General features: G+C 46.5%; 1 pseudogene; it reads left to right on the forward strand.

The window, feature by feature from the left end:
• Positions 1-2,080: 2,080 nt before the first annotated feature.
• LOC103007711 (60S ribosomal protein L21-like) lies at positions 2,081-2,566 on the forward strand (annotated as a pseudogene).
• The last annotated feature ends 20,818 nt before the right edge of the window (positions 2,567-23,384 follow it).

Here is a 23,384-nt window from a genome sequence, read left to right on the forward strand (position 1 = left end):
CTAGACCAAAGGAACATGTAATATTAAAAGACATGGGGAGAACAAGAACTGAAAGCAGGGACTTGAACAGATACTTGTACACCAATGCTCAGAGCAGCATTACTCAAAATTGCTAAAAGATGGACACAACCCAATGTCCACTGATGATGAATGAATAAACAGAATGTGGTATATACATACAATGGAATATCTTTCAGCCTTAAGAAAGAACGAAATTCTGACACATGTTACAACATGGATGAAACTTGAAGCCATTATGCTAAGTGAAAAAAGCCAGACATAAACAGACAAATACTGTAGAATTCCATTTATATAAAGTACCCAGAGTAGTCAAATTCATAGAGTCAGAAAGTAGAATGGTGGTTGCCAGGGGCTGCAGGAAGGGAGAATGAGGATTTATTGTTTAAGAGGTTCAGAGTTTCAGTTTGTGATGATGGAAAAGTTCTGGAGATGGATGGTGGTGATGGTTGCACAACAATATGAATGTACGTAATGTTACTAAACTGTACACCTAAAAATGGCTAAAAAGGTAAATGTCATGATATGTCTATTTTACCACAATTTTAAAAAATTAACAAGAAGAAGGATGTGGGGAGAGAGATAATTGAGATGCTTTTGGAGAATGGTGAACGCATAGGTATGACCAAAACTTTAGGTGTGGGTTAGAGACTGACCAGCTAAATTTAGTCCAGTTAATGAAGTTTTGTACCTAAGGAGGTGGGACTTTACATCAGGTGTAATGGAAAGTTAGCAGAGGTTTGAAGCAGGCAAGAACCAAGGTATTTTAGGAAAGTTTTAGCTTTCAGAAGCTGAAAAGGCTCTGAAGAGGTGAAAGGCTAAGGAAGAGGCTCCTACAGTAGCCTCTGTATCAGGTTTGATGAGAGCTGGAACTTGCCATGGAGATGAAGAGGAGGTGGGGGCATCACGAGATGAAGCTGAATTGACAGGAACATATGTCCATAGAATTAAGCGTGAAGCTGAGGGATCATGGGAAGCTGAGGATGCATCCGAGCCTTCTGGCTTGGGGGACCGAGTGGACAGTGGGAAGAGCCACTAACTTAAGGATTTCAGGAAGAAGAGTGTGTTTTGTGGGGAAGAATAGACATTTGATTTAAGACCTGTATAAGTTTAAAATACACTTGTATTTAGTGCCATGTGATTATGTAATGTCTTTTGTCTCCATTTCTTTCACTGTGCTGTTCTTGTCTCTAAAGCTAGATTTTTAAGCACACAGATCTGGTGCATTCATTCATTCATTCATTTGCTCATTCATTCATTCAAGAAGCATTTATTGAGCACATTTGCATTGATTATTCATTTATTCAATCTTCACCTCTGTTCCAGCCCAATACCAAGTATAAGCAGTAAATCCGGGCATGGAATACAGTTATTCTGCTATTAGGTTGTTTCCACTGTACAATAGCTTCCTCTTACTAAAGAAAGCAAGCAAGGTGTACAACAGGCCCTCTCTATGATCAGATCTCATTTAAATTTTCCCAATAACCCTACGAGATAAGTACTGTTATGATTTTTCAGGGAGGGAAAGATTATAAAGGGACGACAGGAGATATGGGGGATGATGGATATTTTCATTGTGATTGTAATAATTGTTTAACTGGTATATAGATATATATACAAGTCAAAACACCAAATTATACACTTTAAATTTGTAAAGCTCATTGCATGATAATTATACCACAATAAAGCTGTTTTATAGAATTTTTGGTCAATAACTACAAAGTAACTTTTGATAAGGTGTCATTTGCTGAGAAGTCAATAATTTAGTTATAAATGACAAACAAAAAACCTGTCCCTCTGTGTTTCTACCCCTTAGACCTCTGTTTCTCATTTTTTTGGTGGCCACTTTTCCCCCTGTACTTTCTTCTCCAGAATGGCTTTGGTTCAAATAAAGCTGAGTTTTTTGTTTGTTTGTTTCAGGTGTAATTTACAGAGGTCAAATTTACCCTTTTTAGTGTACAGTCCTGTGTGTTTTGACAAACACATACATGTGTGTAACCACCACCACAATCAAGATAAAAGCAGCCTTTCGGCGGTAACCACCATCTTCCCGTAATTCACCAAAATGACCAACACAAAGGGAAAGAGGAGGGGCACTCCCTACATGTTCTCTAGGCTTTTTAGAAAACATGGAGTTGTTCCTTTGGCCACATACATGTGAATCTACAAGAAAGGTGATATTGTAGATATCAAGAGAATGGGCACTGTTCATAAAGGAATGCCCCACAAATGTTACCATGGCAAAACTGGGAGAGTCTACAATGTTACCCAGCATGCTGTTGGCATCATTGTAAACAAACAAGGTAAGGGCAAGATTCTTGCCAAGAGAATTAATGTGCGTATCGAGCATATTAAGCACTCTGACAGCCGAGATAGCTTCCTGAAACAGGTGAAGGAAAATGATCAGAAAAAGAAGGAAGCCAAAGATAAAGGTACTTGGGTTCACCTGAAGCTCCAGCCTGCTCCACCCAGAGAAGCACATCTCTTGAGAACCAACGGAAAGGAGCCTGAACTGTTGGAGCCGATTCCCTATGAATTCATGGCATGATGGGTGTAAAGAAAATTAAAAGACCTGGACTGTTAAAAAAAAAAAGATAGAAAGCATTTCCATCCTCCCCCAGATTCCCTTGTGCCCCTTAGAAGTCAATCCCCTTTCCTCAGCCCCAGCTCCTGGCAGCCTCTGATGTATTCTTTTTCCCTACAGTTTTGCCTTTTCCAAAATGTCATATAAATGGAATTATACAGTATGGAGCCCTTGGAGTCTACTTCTGTCACTTTGCACAGGCTTTCTCCACCTCAGCACTGTTGACACTGGGGCCAGATCACACTTTGCTGTGGGGCTGTCCTGCGCACTGTAGGATGTTTAGTAGTATCCCTGGCCTCCACCCACTAGATGCCAACAGCATCTCCCTCCTAGACTGTCACCATCAAAAATGTCTTCAGATATTGCCAGATGTCCCCTGGGGGTCAAAATCACCCCTGGTTGAGGACCTCTGACCTAGAATAATGCATTTGAGATCACGTGTGCTGTTGTATGTAAGTTTCCATCCTTTTTACTTAGATAACCGTAACTACTACCACATACTGTCTGTGCAAAATAGGACCATGCAGAAGGAACTGGAAAGAACCGAACACAGACCCAAACCACAGTTGGAATAGGCCTCTCTGGGTTGAGGAATGAGCTGGTATGGAGATAGAAGTTTCATTTTCCTCTGAAAGCATTTTTTCTTCCAGACAGAGACTTGAAATATGGTAGTCAACTGCTCTCAATCCAAATGGGAGGTTTCACCTAAAATATCTACGGTTACTGAACTTCCCAGAACGTAGCCACACTCAGGAGTCGACAACTGAAAAGAAGGCAGGAGTGACTGTGAGGGGCGGTGCCCTGACCCACGGGCAGGATGAGCAAATCTCTCCATCTCTTGGAATGTCACGTATCACACAAGGATTATGGCCAGTAGGACGGTTAGTGCTGCAATGAGGAAGTGCTGGGAAGTGAAGAAAGCAAGCAAGTTCCCTCTTCTCCAAGTGGCTGGGCGGGCACAGCCATCTCACCACTCTGGTTTCCACTGTTTGCTTGTTGGCTCGCTCGTGCATACTTTATGCTGTCTGTCCGCTAACAGCCTGTACCCACTTAATTGCCTGTGACCACACATCTGCTATGGTGGTGAGCGGCCGTCAATGCACTTAAGGGGTGGGAAGGGCTTTCGGCAGGGAAATGCTCTCCAAAATTCTGGAGCAGGGACTGGGGAGCAAAAAAATGCCCTGTGCTTGGCCAGACATAGAGCCTTTGAGATCTGTGCTGATTGGATGGGGACACTGAGGTTTCTATTTGGAAGAAAAACACTTCTAGGGAAAGCATGAGTGGAATCGGCCTTTGCATTTCTCAAGAACACTGTTTATAATAATAGCAATCCCATGATTTTGCAAAGCTGCATTTGTTGACTGAGTAAGTAAATAAGTGAACACATTTCGTATACAGCTGTCCCAAGGCGAAACTGGGAAACAGATAAAGCTGATCATGGGTGCTTCCAGATTCTATGTTCAGCTCTTTTTTTTTGCTTTTTAATAAATTGAACAAATATTTAATGAGCAACTCCTAGGCTCCAGGCCCTGTGCTGTGAGGTAAGAAGCGGTATATGTTGAAAGTCATCACATTGTACACTTTAAATCTATTACAATTTTATTTGTCAATCATATCTTGGTAAAGCTGGAAAAAACAGTGTGAGAATGATAACACACAGCCTTCACCCTCAAGTAGCTCACCGTTGTGCCCTGTGACAGCTGGGAACAGCTGGATTACTGTGTGATGAACAAACAATGGAAGCACAGAGGTGGCCTGTGCACTTCACCATCATGCTCTGCTTTCTCATGGCACGTGGGCGAGACTGTTTCTCAGATGCTAGATCCCAGATGAATTCATTCAACAAATATTATGTGTCGGACACTGTTCTTGGCACTGGGTAGATAGCAGTGGACAAAAAAGGATAAAAAAAAATCTCTGTCCTCAGGAGTCTCATGGGGTGAGGCCCTCAGTACAAAAGTAATTACGTAAATGATAGAGTAGATTTTGCAGAGAAACATAAGGCAAGCAAGAGAAACAGGCAGTGCAGGCGACCGGGCTGCACTTTTCACTGGGGTAGTCAGGGAAGGCCTCGTATTTGAACAAACACCAGAAAGAGTTGAAAGGGCAGATATCTCTGGAAAGAACATTCCAAGCAGAGAAATTAGCAAGTTCAAAGGTCCTGGGGTAGAAGCATAGCATTTGAGGGCTAGTCGACAGCAAGGCCAATGTAAGCATAGAGTAAGCCGGGAGGAAAGCAGGAGACAAGGTCCAGGTGCGGGGCCAGATGTGGAGGGCTGAGGGTTATGGTGAAGACTTTGGTTTTTATTCTGCGTTGTGATGGTATGTGCTATAGTTTGAACATTTGTGTCCACCCCAGCCTGCCCCCCGCCCCCGCTCTTCAGATCCATATTGCTACTAAGATTCAACAGGGTTGGCCTGCCTGGACTGAGTCTCGTGTTGACATCACCCAAACTCCCAGCTACGATGCAGCTTTGCGTGCCCATGGAAAATTCCTTTCCCAAGGCTGTGCCCAGTGCCAAAGTTTGTGTTCTCAATCACAATGCTAAATGGCCTCCAGATCCTGGGCTATATCACCTCCAGGGTCAATCCTCCAGTACACTCATCTTACAACAACAGCAGTCCTTGGAAGACCATACAGGAGCATGAAATAGCACACTGGTTGTGATGCTTTTTAGATAAACTCAATCTTGGGACCACTCAACATGAGGTGGCACTCTTTGGTCCTCAAAGGTACTAGGAACCTTGGAAGTAAATAACCACTTGTTCAAGTCTCTTAGGGAAAATAAAACATGGTGCCAAGACAAGAATAAAATGTCATTTATATATGTTGAGAGGCAACATGGTAGGAGAAGGGCATGGGCTTTGGTGTTAGATGGACCTGACTTACCATCCTGACCTTATTTTATTATTATTTTTTTTTACACACACACACACTGTATTTTATTTTTACAAGAGATAAATAGACTGACACCAAGCATTGTACATGGATGACCACAACAAAAGCAACAATGATTGCAATTACCAAACATGAAACACACTCATACTATGTCATAATATTGACATCCTGACCTTATTGCTTATTTTCTGTGCAAGCTGGGGCCAGAGACAAAAGCTCTGCGTACGGCAATTTTCTTACTTGGAAATGAAAACAGGGCCTGCTTGCAGGGTTGTCACATGAGTAAAGAAATGAAGTATAGGGTATATGACACATTAAGGGTGCTTAATAAAAGATACTTTTATTATTCCTTGAGCACTCTTGCAGAGGCTGGGGTAGTACAGAGTGAGCAGTGCTTGTGCGTGTGTGTGCAGGTGTGTGTGTGCGGGTGTGGTCCTGGCCTGAATCTATCTGGATTCATCCATGTAAGACTGGCTGTGTCTGGTAAAGAAGTGAGTGAACTTCCAGGAGTGGGCTTGTGGGAAGATATTTGGGTAGAAGGAGAATAAGGGGACAGTTTTGTCAGGTGTTCCTAAGTGGGGACGGGAGAGTCAGCCTTGGACATTGTTGCCTGACCTGGTCCCAGAGATGTGAGTTTGAGGAGGGGCTTCCGGAAGACACCAGTTGAGTTATTTTTATGAGATTCTAAGCCCCCCTGCTATTGATCATCCCCAGGGTGCCTCATTGACCCTTGTTTGGCTCTCTCCTCCTTCATCATGAGTATAACCAATTCCATTCGCTGTGGAAACCAAGAGTGGTGTGTCTGTTTTCCTGCTTAGAGTCTATAGCTACACCGTCATCTTTCCCATAGGCTGGAATCTCAAGTTGTATCTATTTGGATATATATGTAAATATGGAGGAAGAGGATGTTATAAAATGTTACGAGATGCTAAAAATGACCCTCACTTGAGTTACTCGATTCTTACTAAGACAAGCGTCTCCCTACTCCAACATCCCCAGGAAATAGCAGTCTTGCTCCAAAAACCCAACAAGACCATTCTCTGGTCTTTCTTCCCTCAGCTTGAGCTCATCTGGACTCTGACTCGCGTGGTTTGCATCCCACTGAGGTTAGGGTGTTCGATTCCGTTTCGGATTTACTTCCTTCTTGCGGGTAGACCGTTACATTAATGGCTCCCAATAGAGCCAGGGCTCCCTCCCTGTATCCACACCCTGGTGTCGTCTCCTCCCACATGGGCTCAGGGCTTGGCCATGCGACTCGCTTTTGCTAATGGGACAGCAAATGTAACACAAGCGGAGACTGGAAAATGATTGTGAGTTGAGTCTTTCCCTCTCTCCTGCTGCTTTTGGAACCTAGCCACCGTGCGAAGAAGCCAAGGTTGGTTTCTGGAGACACGCAGCCCAGCTAAGAGCCAGCATCCGTGCCTAGAAAAGTGAGGAAGGCCATCTTAGACTACCCAACCCCATTATGAGCTGCCAAATGGTAGCAGCCAGATGACCCCAGGTGAGATGACCAGAAGAACCACACTGCTGAGCCTAATCAAACTGCTGACCTCCAGAGCCATGCACAAATAAAATGCTGGTTGTTTTCAACCACTGAGTTTGGGGATGGAATGTTACTCAGCAAAGGCTAAGTCACACAATTTTCTTTCTACCTTTTCTACTTTTCTACCAACTTACTAGCACTTTCATTCTGTCAACCACTCCTTCTGGAAGACAGTGCCCTCTGCCCCTCACAGGCACCTCAGCTGACCTTTCACCAAAGGGAAACTCCTCCTGCACCCAGAAGCATGGGTTCCATCAGCAAAGATCCAATGGCTGCCCCTGTACTGCTTCCCCTTAAGAGTTAAGCTCTGACTTCACGGCATGCAAAGTTTCCTTTAAATTTTTTCTTTTTGGAAAAAAAATGTGGTTTTGCTTCCAAATGATGTTCCAAATGTCTCTGGCTCACCAAGGAGTAATCCCTCAGCTGGAAAACGCAGCAATGCTGCTATTTTAGTGTGGCACCAGGCCTCTGGCTTCTTGATTCTGCCAGGGCTGCCGATGCTTCTTTGTGGAAAACTAAATCAACTGCCTAAGATACAGAGACTTGTCCCAAAGGGATAGTTCAGAAAGGAGAGGCCCTCCGCCTTCTTTCCATTCTGCTTCTTTCTACCCAACTCCTAGCTCCTCCAGCCAAAATGGGTCTTCTTCCCTTGGGGCAACCGAACTTCTAAACTGCTTAAGTGGAGGCCCATCTGCTGTCCCTGACCCTTTGGCTTCTCCCCACACTCATCCTAATTGTTCTCTGATGAAGGCTAAACGTAAGCCTGTGTAACACTCCAAAAATGCACAGCTGGCCGAACCCAACATTACCAAGAGAGACAGCTATGAGAAAACAATATGCCTGTTTGCTGGACCTCCCTTTCTGCAGGCAGACTAATTCTGGAAACTTTCCCACCCTCCGAGGGCAGAGGTGCTTTGCTAATCCTGCCAAGTGTCAAAATGCATGGCATTTGAACAGCTTCTTCAGGCTAATGCTGTTTATCAGACTGTCCCTTGGTGGAAACTCCTGTGGATTCTGTGCAGAAAGCATCTGCCCTGGACCCAGTAAAGGGGGCAGTTTAAGGAGGGGTCACTTCTTATGGAACTAGTTGCCTTTTCTCAGGCACTGCTCTTCCCTGAAAGAGATTAGCTGGGCAAAGGTCACTGAGGAGAAGCCGTGGCTCAGAGGCCACCTCAGGTACTGGGAATGACTCATCGACCACAGAGAAAGGGACTGGGGCTTGGAGTGAGACCAGTAGGATCCGGGCCCAGCCTAGTGGTCTAAATGTCAGCTGTGACCACCTCTCGGGAAATGCACTCGGGATCCAAGCTTCCTAGGCCTCACCAATCTGGGTCAGAGAAGGCTCACGATGACAGTAATGGATCTGGCACCCCTTGCTTCTCTCTCTCTCCACCCAAAAGTTCCAGGAGCGTTCCCTTCTGTCTCACGTCCTCAGGGAAGCCTTCCTTGTCCCACTCCCAGCCCGATCATCCCTGGAATCTGCTTATCTCTCTCTCCCTCTTTTGTGCCCCTGCTGTGTCCTGGACATTTTCCTGTAGAGAACTTCCACACTTGATTATGTTTACTTGTTTTCAGGATTTGCTCCTTCTAATGGACCCATGCCTCCTGCAGAGAGGGGATATGTTGTATTTACTCCATATTCCCAGCTGCCAACCCAACGCGGCGCTCAGCACTGAGGGGATAAGTGATCCTTCTCATTTTCCATTGAACTCGGAGAAGCCGGCCCACCCAAGGTCACCCAGCAGCCGAGCGCCTGAGCCTGGATTTAGACCCAGGTTTGTCCTAATCTAAAACCTGTGCTCTTCCAGTGATCCACCTGGCCTCCCCAGGTAGTGATCCCTGCCCACCACCACACACACACACACACACACACACACACACACACACGAGCACCTTTACACGCACACAGAGGTCACAGGAGAGCACAGCAGAATTACAGCTTGTCGGAGATGAAAATGATTTAAGACATCATGGAAACCAACTCAATTATTTAACAAACAAGGAAACTGAGATTAAAGAAATTAAATAATTTGTGTGAGTCGATATGCTTTGGACCTACTTTAAAATTTGGTCTAGGGCTATTCTTATCAATAATCATGTTCCATTTAATTTAACCCAGAGCCCCGAGGAAGATACATGACTGAGTGACAGACAGTTCCTGCCTTCAGAGAGATTTCAGTGTAGTTGGGAGAGAAATATAAACTTAGCTATAAATACAGGGCAAGATACGAGGGGTTTGAAGTGGTTCAGGCCCTCAAAGGAGGCAGAACTCTCGCACTGACTTTGCAGAGTCAGGAAAGACTTCACACAGGAAATGATATTGAGATGAGCCTTGGCAAAGGGTTAGATGGTGGACAGCTAGGGCCAGGGGCCCAGCACGTGCAATGGCACGGAGGTGGGAAAGTGCATCCCGTGTATCCGAGGAATGGTAACATGCAAATGGTAAGTCTGCCAAGCTCTGGGCTTTACCTACAGGTGCAGGATGGTAGGTGAGGCTGCGGGGGGAACTGGGGCATGCTTCTGGGTGATGAGGGCAGATAGGAAACTAAGGCATCTCCAGCTGGTATCTGGGAGGAGAGCTGCTGCTGACAAGCCCTTTGGGGGAAGTGAGCAGAAGGGACAGAGACCTGGGGGTTTAACAGGACAGTAAGAGCAAGAAAAAAGCTAAGTAACTGGGACCCAATGAGAGCAGAGTTCTTTAGGCTACAAGAGAGGGGAAGAGGGATACCATTTTAAGGCACTAACATGGCGTTTCTCTTCTGTTTCCCACTCTCCCGGGTTCACCCTAGATATCCATTTGCTTATAGGAGGAGGGAGGACTGTGTGTGCAGTAAGGAGGGGGGAGGGGGAGGGGGGGAGAGGACGTAGGGGTGGGGAGGGAAATCTGTGTGCAGATTCTTACTGATTACAGAATGAATTCCAGAAAGAGACCCAGGTACTGGGTCTTTGGTCATTCAGAATAGGATTATGCAGAAAGTTCCAGCCTTAGGAACCAGACCATTATCTCAAGAAGGGATTTTCCAGATTCTTCTTCCTCCTCTCTTAGTACATCAGGAGAAAGCCTACTATATATAAGATAGATAACCACCAAGGACCTACTGTATAGCACAGGGGATTCTATTCAGTATTCTGTGATAACCTACGTGAGAAAATGATCTAAAAAAGAATGAATATATGTATATGTATAGCTGAAAGAAAAAAAAAAAAGAAGAAAGCCTGAAGCTTGGCGTTCTCCCATATACACAGTAAGATGCCAATGCCAGTCATTTAGGCCTCGTGGGAGTCAGAAAGGAGGAGACAGAAGTATTAGAAGAGCCCACCCTTTTTCTCTACCTGAGAATCTTAAAAAAAGAGGAGGAAGTAAACAGACCGAGAAGAGCCAGGCCATCCTGCCCGTCCCCACCTCTGGGCCTGCAGAGGGAGGGTGTTAGAGAAGTGAGTGTCACCCTTGGGACTTTGGGAGGAAGCCACTGCATATGCCCCCCCCCCCCATTAGAACCCAGGGAACAGTCACTGAAAAGGAGCTCTGCATGGTCAGCATGAGTGAGGCCTGAAGTTCAGCTTCCCTGGACCACTCTCAGTCTCATGGGGGGCAGATGCAGAGCTGGAAGCCAATGGGCCCACCGAGGGGGCCTTCTGTTTGGAGACAAGGTGACCTCTCAGCTAACAGAGTGGAGAGCCCATGGAAAGAGCTGGGCCTGCAGCCCAACTGAGACCGAGACACCAGATCATCATTGGGAGCGCTACCTGGGCTGGAAGAACGGGTCACACCTTGAGTACTGGGGGCCAGGAGGTCAAATAGGACCCAACCCCCCCCCCCCCAAAAAAAAAGTCTCCGCAAAGACCAATGGACAGCACACATCCAGGGGCCTTCATGAGAACGAAGAACTCACTGCCCCTGGTGCCATGAGGGGAGAAAGCCCCCTCCCTCCGTACTCTGGGGCCTCTAGCGTGGGGAGACAGAGGGAGCAGGGGCTATCAGAGACACAGAGTGTTTTTCCTAAAGGCCAAACATTATCCGAAGGGTTTAAAATATCAGCTCAAAGTTTAACTGGATTGACATTTAGTTTTTCCTCCCCATCCCACTAACTAGTGGGTGTGGCTCAGAGGAAAAAGACCAGATTAGTTCTAAGCAAAATAATGCTACTCTGTTTTCCCTTCACATCCGATATGTGGTGAGTTATATTTGTGCAACTGGCTACTCTGAGTCTCAGGACGTCAGGGCTAGTCTGGGCTCCCAGGCCTGGCGAGTAGCCAGCGAGCCTCGAGGACCAGCCCAGGCCCCTCTTACGTGGTGGGCTCTGCATGGGCCTTCCTGGCACAGCTGCAGGCCGCCTGGCTCACAGCACACAGAACAGCAGGGCCTGGTGGAGAGTGGCCCAAGCAAGAGGTGGGGTCTCTGCTTCATAAGGTGGGAACCAGGACTGGGGCTGGCCCCGCGGGAGGGGAGGAGGGAGCTATGCAGTAGTGGGCGCTAATAAGGAGAAGAAAACAGAAGGGAAGTAAGATGCAGGAAGGAGCCTTAGGAAGATGAGAAGTGCAGACTCGATGTCCGTGAGAGGACCCAAAGCTGGGCCAGGGTCTTTGCCCCACGCCCAGAGGGTGGAAAATGGCCCACCGCAGGGCTGGGAAGCCGGAGTGCCCCGCGGGGATGGGCTGGGAGATTGTGGGGAGAATCTCCAGTCTGAGCTTCCGTGGACAGAGAGGGAGCTGGGGGAGAGATGCAGAAGAAGGTCGACACTGGTGACCCTGATTGCTGAGCGCTCTGCGCACAGTCAGGGGTACAGCTTCGGCAGGTTGCCCCCAAGGGGCAGAGGCCCAGGAGGAATGCTCAGGCCCGTGCGGGCGCAGCAGAGGCAGCGGGCCGGCCGGCGGGGGGCGTCTGGGGGTGCCGAGGGGCGCTGCCCCGGCCTGGCCCGGTCCACGGTTGCCCCCGTCCACCTGCGGGGAGCAGCGGCTTTCCTCCCCAGCCCGCCGGCCTGGGAGCTCGGCTTTCGCGGGGCGCTGCTGCCCCCTCCCGGGTGCGCTCGCAGGCCCCGGGCGCCGCGGGAGCTGCTTCGCCGCCGGGAACCTCAGGGCTGGGGCGGGGCTTGCGGGCTGCTTCCCGCGGCGATTCCCTCCCTGGTGTCCGACTCCGCTGCTCAAGCCCGGCCCCTCTAACGCATCTGCCTTCGAAATCACTTCAGTCCCTCCTCCGTCCCGGGCCGCATCCCCGTGTCTTCTGTGGAGGCTCCACTGTCTTGTGCGTCGCACGGTGGAACTTGGTGATGAAGGTGCCACCGTGGGCTCACACGCGCGTCCCGGCCCCAGGCGGTCCTTGAGTCCCTGAATCTCAGGTGCTCCCCGGGCGGAACAGGGTCCCAGGGAGGATGCTTGTCAAGGGGCTGGTGGCACCGGTCCTCCCACAGGGGAAGTTCAGGTCACTAGTGTCCACCTTCTTCTCGGTCTCCCTGCACCCCTCTCTCTCTGCCCTCCTCTGTCCACAGAAGCTCAGACTGGAGATTCTCCCCACAATCTCCCAGCCCATCCCTGTAGGGCACTCGGGCTTCCCAGCCCCGCGGTGGGCCATTTTCCACCCTCTGGGCGTGGGGCAAAGACCCTGGCCCAGCTTTGGGTCCTCTCACAGACATCAAGCCCGCACTTCTCATCTTCCTAAGGCTCTTTCTAGCATCTTACTTTCCTTGCATTTTCTTCTCTTTATTAGTTCCTACTACAGCGTAACTCTTTCCTCACCTTCACGCAAACCCTCTCCCCGATCGTTCACTCTCCTTTACAGCTCCACTGACCACACTCTGCCTTCCAGCCCCATCATCACGCTGAGTTCTGATGGCCCTGCTGACCCTCAGTTAACAACCCTGGGGCCCCAGTGACTTCTTTGCTGCTCAACCCCAAGCCCAATTCTCAGACCTTATTTGATAGCTCTGCCACACTTAGGACTACTGACGCTTCTTTGTGCAAATTTTCTCTCCTTTGAATTTCCTGGGACACTCCTTCTGCTTTTCCTGTGACCTTGAACCCAGTCTTCTTCAGTTTCCTTGATGACTCCTTTTTTTCCACCAGCACCAGCCACAGGGCTCCTCCCTCTTGGCCGTCTTCTCTTTTCGTTCTACCCACTCACCTGTGGGCTGTGATCTCATCCCCCATCCCGGCTCCAGCTCAGATCCTTGCCTGGCTCCACACCTACCCACGCAGGTGAACACTGGTCATCTCCATGTGGACAGCCAGAGAGAACACCAACTCTGCAGATCCGAAATTGGAATCATTGTCTTTCTCCCCAGATTGGTTCTTCCACAGAAGTCTTTTTAATTCCTTTCTCTCTCTTACTCACCCCTCCTACCATCCAACTGGTGTCAGCATTCTGTTGATTCCATCTTCTTCTACATTATTGCCTAGAATCTGTCTTTCACTGCCACAGACTCAGCAACAATTTAGTGGGTGCCAGGTACTGCTCTAAGCATTGTGCATGCATGGCCTCATTGAATTCCCTTAACAATCTCATGGAGATAGGAAGGGACTGAGGCATTGAGAAGTCATTTGCTCAGGGTCATATAGCTAATAAGTTGCAAAGCCCAGATGGGACCCCAAGTCTTGCTGAGAGTAGAGCACTTGCTATTTTTTTTTTAGCACTGTTGTACTGCATTATTTCAGGATCATTTCATTCCTTGCAGAGACTGTCACATCAACTCTCATACTGGTTTTCCTGACTCCATTCTTTCCCCTCCTTTAAGTGAGGCTATCAAAACCTAAATTGCTTCCTAAAGCTAAAATTCAATACCGAGACTCTCCTCAAATCTTTTCAGTGGCCTCTGCTACTCTTAAGCTAAAATCTGTACTCTGGCGCCTCCTCCTACCCTTTTACCCAATTCTTTCCTACTTATTCTTCATAATCTGCAGCAAATTGTCCCTGGATCTCCAAGAGTGTATCAGGTGATTTATTAGCTAGGACTACACGCAGCTATAATATGTAACAGACACCCCAATTAATGGCTTAAATGAGATAGTTAATTCCTCCCTCTTAAAGAGTTTGGAGTAGGCAATTCAGGGTTGGTATGGTGGCTCCACTTTATCACCAACAACCCAGGATCCTTGTGTCTTTCTGCTCCATCATTCCTAACATTCACTTCCCTATTTGATACCTCCTCATGGCTGCAAGATGGCTGCTGCAGCTCTAGTTATCACAATGATATTCCTAGCAGCAGGAAGGAAGAAGGGTCAAGAGCCAAAGTGTGCGCCTCCCAGGTGGCTAGGCTGTTTTAATAAGTTTTCCCAGAAGCTCTAACCAATGACTTCTGCTTATACATCTTTGGTCTCTCAAAAGAGGAATTGGAGAATGTAGTTTTTGAGTTGGGTACATTGGAAACCCTAGTAGTACAAAGGCCCAGTTAGTGAGGAAGAAGAGGAAGCTGGATATGGGATAGACAGCTAGATGTCTCTGCCCAGATTTCCTTTCTCTACATTCCCCTGGCACTCCTGCTTGCATCTGCCATTGCTCTTTCCAAGTTTCAGTGTAGTCATCTGCCTATTGATTTGCTTCTCATACCAGTCTGAACACTCAGTACAGAGGATGGCACCTTGCACACAACAGGTGCTCAGTATAGGTTTGCTGTTGAAGGCCCTTGACACTTAAGGAGAGCATAGGACTCTGGATTGCAGAGCCAGTCCTGAATTTGATCATTGTACTATGGTCATGTAAGAGAATGCTCTCATTCTTAGGAAATGCATGCTGAAGTGTTTAAGGATGAAGGTTGTGTTGTCTGTAACTTACTCTTAAATGACTCGGCAATAATATGTATTATAATTAGATATGGATATTATATATGTATGTACAATGTGTTGTTTAATAGGTAGGTGGATGACAGAGAAAGCAAATATGGCAAAATTTTAATAATTGGTGAATCCTAGTGGAGATTTATAGGAGTTCATTATTCTATTCTTGCAGTTTTTCTATAGAATTCTTTTTACAAAAATGAGAAGTTAAAAGGGTCACAAAGACTATATTTTCAGGGATCATTTCTACAGTTTATTATTAGAGAAGTTCCTCTGAACATGTCACCACCAGTATTATCTTGAAAATTAAAAAAAAAAAAGAAAAGAAGAGTATCACCAAACTCCAGAATGTGAGACTATGTAAAAGGAGGACCCTGTAAATTGCTTAGTCTTTTCTCCCAGAGAGGTGACAGGCCTTTCCTGAGACACAGGCTTCCCTGGTGTTCCTCAGCCGTAATGAGAGTTAACTTCTTACATGTGCCTGCAATCCCTTCTCCACAGAGCTTTGCACATGCTGTTCCCTCAGCCTGGAACGTTCATTCTTCCCCTTGTTACCTAATGTATTCTATTCATCCTTCAGGTCTCTGGTCAAGTGCCACTTCCTCAAGGAAGCCCTCCCCGACTCTCCTGATTATGTCAGATTCCCCCATTACAGGCTTCCTGACATCATGTATTTCTCTGCATCAGCTCAGCACAGTTGTACATTTGTATTGGTTTCATCGACGCCTGTCTCCTCTACTCCAGTGACCGTTAGTGACAGGTCAGCGTCACACAGTGCTTGCTGTGTACCAGGCTACCTTCTAAACACTTTGTATACAGTTAACGTCCACTGCAAGTCCCAAATCCACACGTCCAGGTCGATCAGATCTCTCTCCTGAGCTTCCGACCTGTATTTCATTCTGCGAATTGGTGATGTCCACTTGGATGCTACACAGGCATCTAAAACTTGGCACGTTCACCGTTGAACTCCTTGTCTTCCTCCCAGGGCTTCTCCTCCTCCTCCTCTTCTGTTTCTACTTCAAGAAACAGCAGCACCATCCACCCAGCTGCTCCCCGCTCCCCACACACACTGGGCGCATCTTAGACTCCCCATCCTTCCCCCGCCGCCTTCAAAGCTACTTTACCGCCAAGTTCTGTTCCTTTGCCTCTAAATGTCTCAATACATCCACTTCTCTCCTTCTCTGCTCTGATTCCTCTTATTCAAATTGCCATTTATCATCTCTGCAATGGAATTAAATCAGCTCTTTCTGTCTTTGTTTTACCCCACACCTGAAACCTGAAATCCATTCTCCATACTGTAGCCAGAATTACCTTCTACTGATAAATCATCCAGTTGACCGTGCCACTCTCCTGCTGAATATCAGCCCAGCAAACTGATGGCTAAACTAACTTGGAAATCCATATATATATATGTAAAAACACCTAGAAATTTAAATACATAACTGAGTTGATAAGAAAGAAAGATAAATGTCCTCCTGTCCAAACCAAAAAGGGACACTGAAAACGAGGGCAGCTAGCACATGAGTGGTTAGTGCATGTGGTTGGCACATGAGTTGATGCCATGGCTGTCCTGGGAGTGATCATTTGACCTTGAATGGACCCTCATGGTAAGGGGCTGGGTTTTATCAAGAGATGCAACAAAGTGCAACTTTGGCCTCCATATTTGGCTAATAGCTGTTCTTCAGCTCTGGCTTTAGCTTTGGCCCTTGGAAATCCAAATATTCAAATACCTGCTTCATTGGCATCCTGGCATCCTGGAATTTGTGCATCATCAATAATCATGTGATTGTATCCACCCATTTACTCACCTATTTCACCAGTTTTTCTATTTACGTCCTTTCTCTTTTCCAGGATCCAATCCAGGATACCATATTGCATGTAGATTTATTCCATTTTTAGCTACATAGTCTTTAATCACCTCTTCATGTGTGATTTTGTAATATCATTTTCTATAGATAGACCAGAAAGACAATACATTTTCCCCTCTAACATGATTAACCAAATTTGTTTTCCATTATTGATAATTTAAATTTTTTTCTTTCAGCTTTACAACTCTTTTTTTGGTAGTGTCATGTAAATATTTAGGATTGTTGTCAATTTTGGGAAAACCTCTACAAAATTTCTTTCACATACGGGGTGTAGATATGTAGTATATTTATAATTGTATACACTGTATTATCAAATATATTCTTAATGGAAGAAAACTTCCATTTTGATTAGATATTGGATAAGAATGAATCCTCTACATTTCTGATGTCAGGAGAATTTTCCACAGACTAGAAAATTATATATGGCTCTATACATCTTAAACCTTGTTTCTCAGCCATCCACATATTTTTGGTGCCGGGCATTGTAGGATTTTTTGCATCTCCATCCAACCTCTGACACTGTGTGCCAGGCAAGGCAGCATTTGGATGGTAGGAGTATTTCTGGAAGACATTCCAAAATCTGTACGCCCCGTAATAACTAAATTATACACGGAAATGACTTCAAACCACCTAACATATCCCATGAAACCCAAAATAAATGTAGGCGAACTCATCTTCCTCCTACTCAAACCCCAAAAGGCTTATGGTCTTTCCAATGCCACCATCATGAGGAGAAATTAGAAAATATTATAGGTAATTAATAAAAAAGTTATTTTTCTGGATTTTGTACTGTTTGTCTTATTTGTCAGCTTTCTAAACTCTGTGGAGATTTCTTTTCTTGTCAATATTTACTTTCTTTTTTTTTAAGTGTGCTTCTTAAAAAAAATTTTTTTATTGCAGTATAGTTGATTTACAATGTTGTGTTAGTTTCTGCTGTACAGCAAAGTGAGTCAGTTATACGTATACATATTTCCACTCTTTTTTAGATTCTATTCCCATATAGGTCATTACAGAGTACTGAATAGAGTTTCCTGTGCTATTCAGTAGGTTCTTTTCTTCCTTTTTTTGTTTTTATTAATTAATTTTTATTTTTGGCTGCATTGGGTCTTCGTTGCTGCACACGGGCTTTCTCTAGTTGTGGCGAACAGGGGCTACTCTTCATTGCGGTGCGCAGGCTTCTCATTGCGGTGGCTTCTCTTGTTGCGGAGCATGGGCTCTAGGTGCTCGGGCTTCAGTAGCTGTGGCACGCGGGCTCAGTAGTTGTGGCTCGCGGGCTCTAGAGCACAGGCTCTGTAGTTGTGGCGCATGGGCTTAGTTGCTCTGCGGCATGTGAGATCTTCCCGGACCAGGGCTCAAACCCGCGTCCCCTGCATTGGTAGGCAGATTCTCAACCACTGCGCCACCAGGGAAGCCCCTTAGCTTTGTATTTATAGTTGGCATTGTTTCTCTTAAAGAAGGACCCCAAACTGCATAAGCTCCAGGCTCCAAGAAAACTGGATCCACCCTTGACTGAGTGAGTTCACCACTCACAGTCGTCAGTGAAGAGCTACTAAAAGACGGTCTTCAGGAAGAAAGGAATTGAACGCAGAAGGAAGAGGTGGGATTCAAGAGGCAATGAAACAGATAAGTATTGATAAATATTAATTAAATAATAACAATAACAATAATACCAGGCCATTCCCCATTGCTCTGGTATACAGCGTAAACGCTGTGAGGTGGCCGCCAAGGTCTTGTACGATCAGGTCTTTGTTGGCGTCCATCTTTATCACGTATCACTGCCACTCACCACCGACTAGAGAACAGCCCCGACTCTGTACATGTGCACTGGTGCCTCCAGGCATTCTCACATTCTGCTCCTTCTCGCTGGAATACTCTTCCCCTCCCTTCTCAAGGAAGGGACACCTGACCCTACCAGCCTAGACGAGGGGCCCCTCCGGCCTGCTGCCACACTCACTTGCCTTAACGCCTTGCTTGTCTGCTCCCGCCACTAGACTGCGGTCTTCCAAGGCAGAGCCAGAGCTTGGCTTGCTCCCCACTGAACCCCAGCACCAAGCACACAGCCTGACACAGGTGGGCCAGCTGTAAATATCTGCTAAGTAAATGGATGAACAGCAAACTGAGAGTGGAATCAAAGCCTTTTGCTTTTCAGCCCTTGTTGTTTCTCCTAGTGTTAACAGGTATTCATATTCACCCACTTCCCTGCCTTAGTAAACACAGTCCAGGGAGAATAGTCCCATCTCTTTCTGATGACTGTGCCCTTCCTTATGTCACCTTAGGGTACAGCAGATGCTGTAGACACGGCTGGTGCCCCTTCCATAGCCCCTCACCCTACCCCGGAAGTGGTCTCCAGAGAGTTCCACGCTGGCCTGGGGCTTCATGTCTCTCTCCTCCTAAGGACATCCTCTGGCTCCAAGAGTGGCTTGCACTCTGCTCCAGGGAGCTAGCACACCAGGAGCAGACCCCAACACCAGGGGCAACTTCCTTGCCCGTCAGTGAGACGATCGGAGTCATATTGCACACAGTCTGTCACAGGGTGCCCGGCAGGACTGAGCTCCAGCTGCCCAGGGTCACCTCCTCTCTCCCTCACATGCCTCCTGGGCTCACCTCTCTGCTAAACTACTTGCACCCCCATCTTCTAAGACACAGGGCCATTGTCCCAGCGCCTCCTGTCATGGCCCAGCAGTAGAGCAGTAGCAGGTGCAGGAGATGGGGCAGAATTTCCTTTGGCCCCAGGATACAGCTCTAGAAGACAGTGGTTTGAAAAGAAATTCCTGAGATGTGTGAATTTCGATAGAACAAATCTTTCTCCTAAAGGCTTCGGGAGGTTTCAAACTTCAAACACTGAAGGAGGAGAGTCTTAAAAGCGGAAGAGTTTACAGACTCATTCAGAGGGAGAGGAGCATTGAAAAACCAAATCGTGGTTAACAGAAGTTTCGCTGCAGTGACTCAGTATAAAGTGCTTCTCTGGCCAGCACGCCGGCCGGTCTCCTCCATTTAACATGGGCGAGCCGAGCAGGGGAGACTGCCTCTCAGGTTCTTAGGCTGGGATCTAGCTTCCAAGGAGTTTAGGAAACCTGCTTCTGCCACCTACATAAACTCTTAGTATTTGAAAACAACCAGGACTCCTTGGGCTGTCCCTGTCCTCTGACTTATCCCACAGAGGCAGGGCTACTGGGAAGAAGCCTCCAAGAAGGGACCCTGGAGTGGTCCTCGCCGTCGTCTGGTTTGCATCTTGCTCAAAGGGGAGGGGAAAGGCTACTGCCCAGCGCCTCCAAAGGCTCTTCCCAATGCCTTGGATGTGGGTTCAACTGACCAGGAGCAATCCGTCTCCGCGGAGTCGCTCGCCTTACGCAGAGGAACCCAGCCAGGTGCTCGGCAGCTTCCCAGATGGTAAATATCTCTGCATTTCATTGGAGGTGTCAGACCCCAACCCGCGGCAGTGAAAGTGGGAAGGCTTGAAAGCTGAACAGTTTATAGGCAGAGAGAGATTCCAAAGGAAGAGTCCATCGCCGGACTCGGTTGTCTGGAGAGAAGGCGACAGACTCACAAAGAGGTTTCCAGAGAGGACCAAGTGTGCAGATGGTAAAGCTGTCAGCGGAGGCCGCGCGCCGGAGATCCGCACAATGGGTGCCCTGTGTGCCGTTTGGGGAACTTTGTGTTTATATGTTAGCGATCCCTGTGCCCCCTGAAACCCCAGGCTGGGGTCTGCTAAGAAAAATAACCTGGTTTGCAACGGCCTTCTTCCAGCTCCACTTGAAAGTTTGAAAAACCCTTGGATAGGAAAATAACCTCGGGGAGCCAAGGCTTTCTGCACTTGGCGAAGCCCTGGACCCAAAATACACATAAGAACACTTCGCTTTGAAAGGCCAGCAGTATTCCTATCTGAGTCATCTGAAAACAAATAAAAAGAGACCTAAACAAACAAACCTAATTGTGCATGGAAACCCGGCCAGGTTTCCAGCCTGGCTCTCCCTCTGTTTTCATTAGTCAGAAGCCAATATACGCAGCGTTCCCGGTATCCAGAACAAGCAAAATATTAAAAACAAATTGCCGAGGTTTCTCCCCTCCCCTCCTTCCCTCATGGTGCACTGCACAGGCCAAGCTCCCGACTTCTCTCCGCCTTGGCTTTTGAATCTCTTTCCTTCAGTCTTGATGGGCAGCTGCCTGCTTACCGGGCTGTCTGTCATCGACCAGCAACCCCGGTTGACAGTGACCTTCATAAACGTCAGCCATTACTGGACACTCAGATGAAATTTAGAAAGAAATGTCTAGGTGTTGAGACATTATCATTTTTACCAATAGTCAATGCAACTGGTTTGAAAATCAGGCCTGCCAACCTAAATTTGCTTAGTACAGACCTATCCATTGCTCTTTGCCTGCACCCTACCAGCTGCCTTCCTTTTTCCCCTTTCTAGTGATTTCACCATTAAGTAGGCATTTTATTGTAATGCACATCTCTTGGTTTTGCCCAATCATTGCCCTTTCTGGGAATATCATCTACTTTTTCTTTGGAGAATCAGTCCTCCCCCAAAGTTTAGTCCCTGTAGTTTGGTTGGGGTTTGCCTCGCTCACCTTGCTTGAGGAGTGTGTGATCAAGACCTGGCCAATCAGAGTCACCAAAACTGGTGTAGGGGTGGACATATCCCTTTAGGCTATTGAGACAGAAGGCTGAGACTTTTGCAAAGACTATTGGGAACGAAGCACATCTATTTCTCCAGGGTTTTGAAGCTGGCAGAATTAAGTCTGAAGCTGCTGGCGGTCATAATGACACCGTGTGGGAAGAGCTTGTCTGACAAGAAGAGTAGAGCTGAGTGATCGAGAGGGAAAAAAGCTCATGCAACATCATCTGGATCTAGCCATGACTGAAGGCTAATCTACCACGGACTTTTCTGTTATGTGAACAACTGAAACCCCCATTTTCAGTTGGGTTGTTTGATCTTGCTACTGAAAGAGACCTAAAAACACACGCGTGCACACACACCTTTCAAAATGCCTTGTGAAATTAAAGTTTTGCATCTTCCAAGTGGACTGTTAAACTCATGTTTTTGTTTCAGGAGATGATATTCTCAAAAGGAAGATCTTTTCCCCCTGAATTTCAGTTTCAGCTAAATGTGGCAGGGAAGTCTAGGAGACAATCTACTTTAGCCCTGAGTCCTATGAGGAAAATTGCCTCTGTCGCTCAGTGTAGTAAGAGATGAATGAATTCTTTCACCTAATTCATTTTTGACACAAAGAACCAAATAATGTAGTAATTACTGAGGAATTTCTTTGCAGTCCTTGGCTTGTTCTGATGACCAATTCCAGGCATCTTATTCTGTGAGGCCAGGGGGACATCTAAGTGCCAAGATTAGTCTAGATCCAAAGCATGTGAAAAACACCAATAAATCCCTGCCAAACAAAAACCAAAGTAACCATGACACATAGACAATTTGAGGGGAGCAATTGAAACTAAGGGCCAAGATTCTTTTCCATGTTTCATATGACATGAATAGGGAGAACTTGGGCCTCTTGTCCCCTCCTGATAACTATCTAAAAAAGGAACTCATGTTAACTCCTTTAGTCCAGTCTCTAATTAAGAGTGAATATCAGGATGGGGTGGGGGATTGCATGAAGGGATGTAACAGGGGCCTGAGGAATTAGACTAAGTAATCAGAAGGATGAACACATCTTAAAATCATTAGTTTTAAAATTACTAACTATCTTTCTCGAAGGAGTTTCATTAGAGCTTGGTTCAAATGTCACCTCCTCCAGGAAGCCTTCCTTCATGCTTTCATTAGAAAGTATCACTCTTTCCTGTTGCTCTTGCACAAAGTTCAAAATGCTTGATATTAGAAGTGGTTGTAAGAAGATGGAGAAAATTTTTACTCATAAAAGTCTCCTTGGGGAAAACACCAGAATAAAGAACTCAGTAAGTCCTTTGGGATGAGGTAAGGGATAAGATCTGGAAGTGCATGGTTGAGTAGCACAGGATGGTTCCTATCCTGACTTCTAAGGTGGGTGGGTCTAATTTTGCAAATAGAAGAAGAAGAAATATTTTGATGTGGGAGAGCTGAGAGAGAGCTGTGTTACTCTGCATGACAAAGAGGAATGGCAGTTCTTCAAGAAAATCTGGGAAGAGGGGAAGGGAGCTAGTGAGGCTGCAGGCTGCTCCAGGGAAGTGTTAGGGAGATAAGAGGATAAAACTCTCCTGGAAGTGAGCAAAAGAGGAGGAGCTTTGAAGAACAGAAACATCCAGATGGGCTGTTTAAGCTGATGACTGTGATGGGTACCAGGTGCCCCTTTTTTGGTTTCCTCAGTGAAGCCTCCAGTAAAATCGCCATTGCTCACAAACACATTTGTCTGATGTGGAACTTTGAAGGGGAAGGTTTTCTGTGTGCAGGTTGACACAGGCAAAAGCAGAGAAAACACATGCAGACAGACATAAATCTGAAGTTCAAGTGGACTTCTGGGTTCCATTTACCTGCATGCCTCTCCCAGTGAATGATAAAGCTCCTGGGAAGAAAGGCGGGAGGCATTTGCACTCATTTTAAAATTTTCACTGGGATGAATTAATGACCTAACCCACAAGGAAACATTTGCCACAAAAATGATGGCCTGCGCATCAAAGAAATGTTTGTCAGTGACTTAACTCCTGGGGCTCAAAATCTATTGTGACCTTTATTATCGTTATGAGCACATGAGTACTAAGGAAAAGACCAGGAAGGT

The sequence above is a fragment of the Balaenoptera acutorostrata genome, chromosome 5, assembly GCF_949987535.1.
Source record: "Balaenoptera acutorostrata chromosome 5, mBalAcu1.1, whole genome shotgun sequence".
Classification (NCBI taxonomy): domain Eukaryota; kingdom Metazoa; phylum Chordata; class Mammalia; order Artiodactyla; family Balaenopteridae; genus Balaenoptera; species Balaenoptera acutorostrata.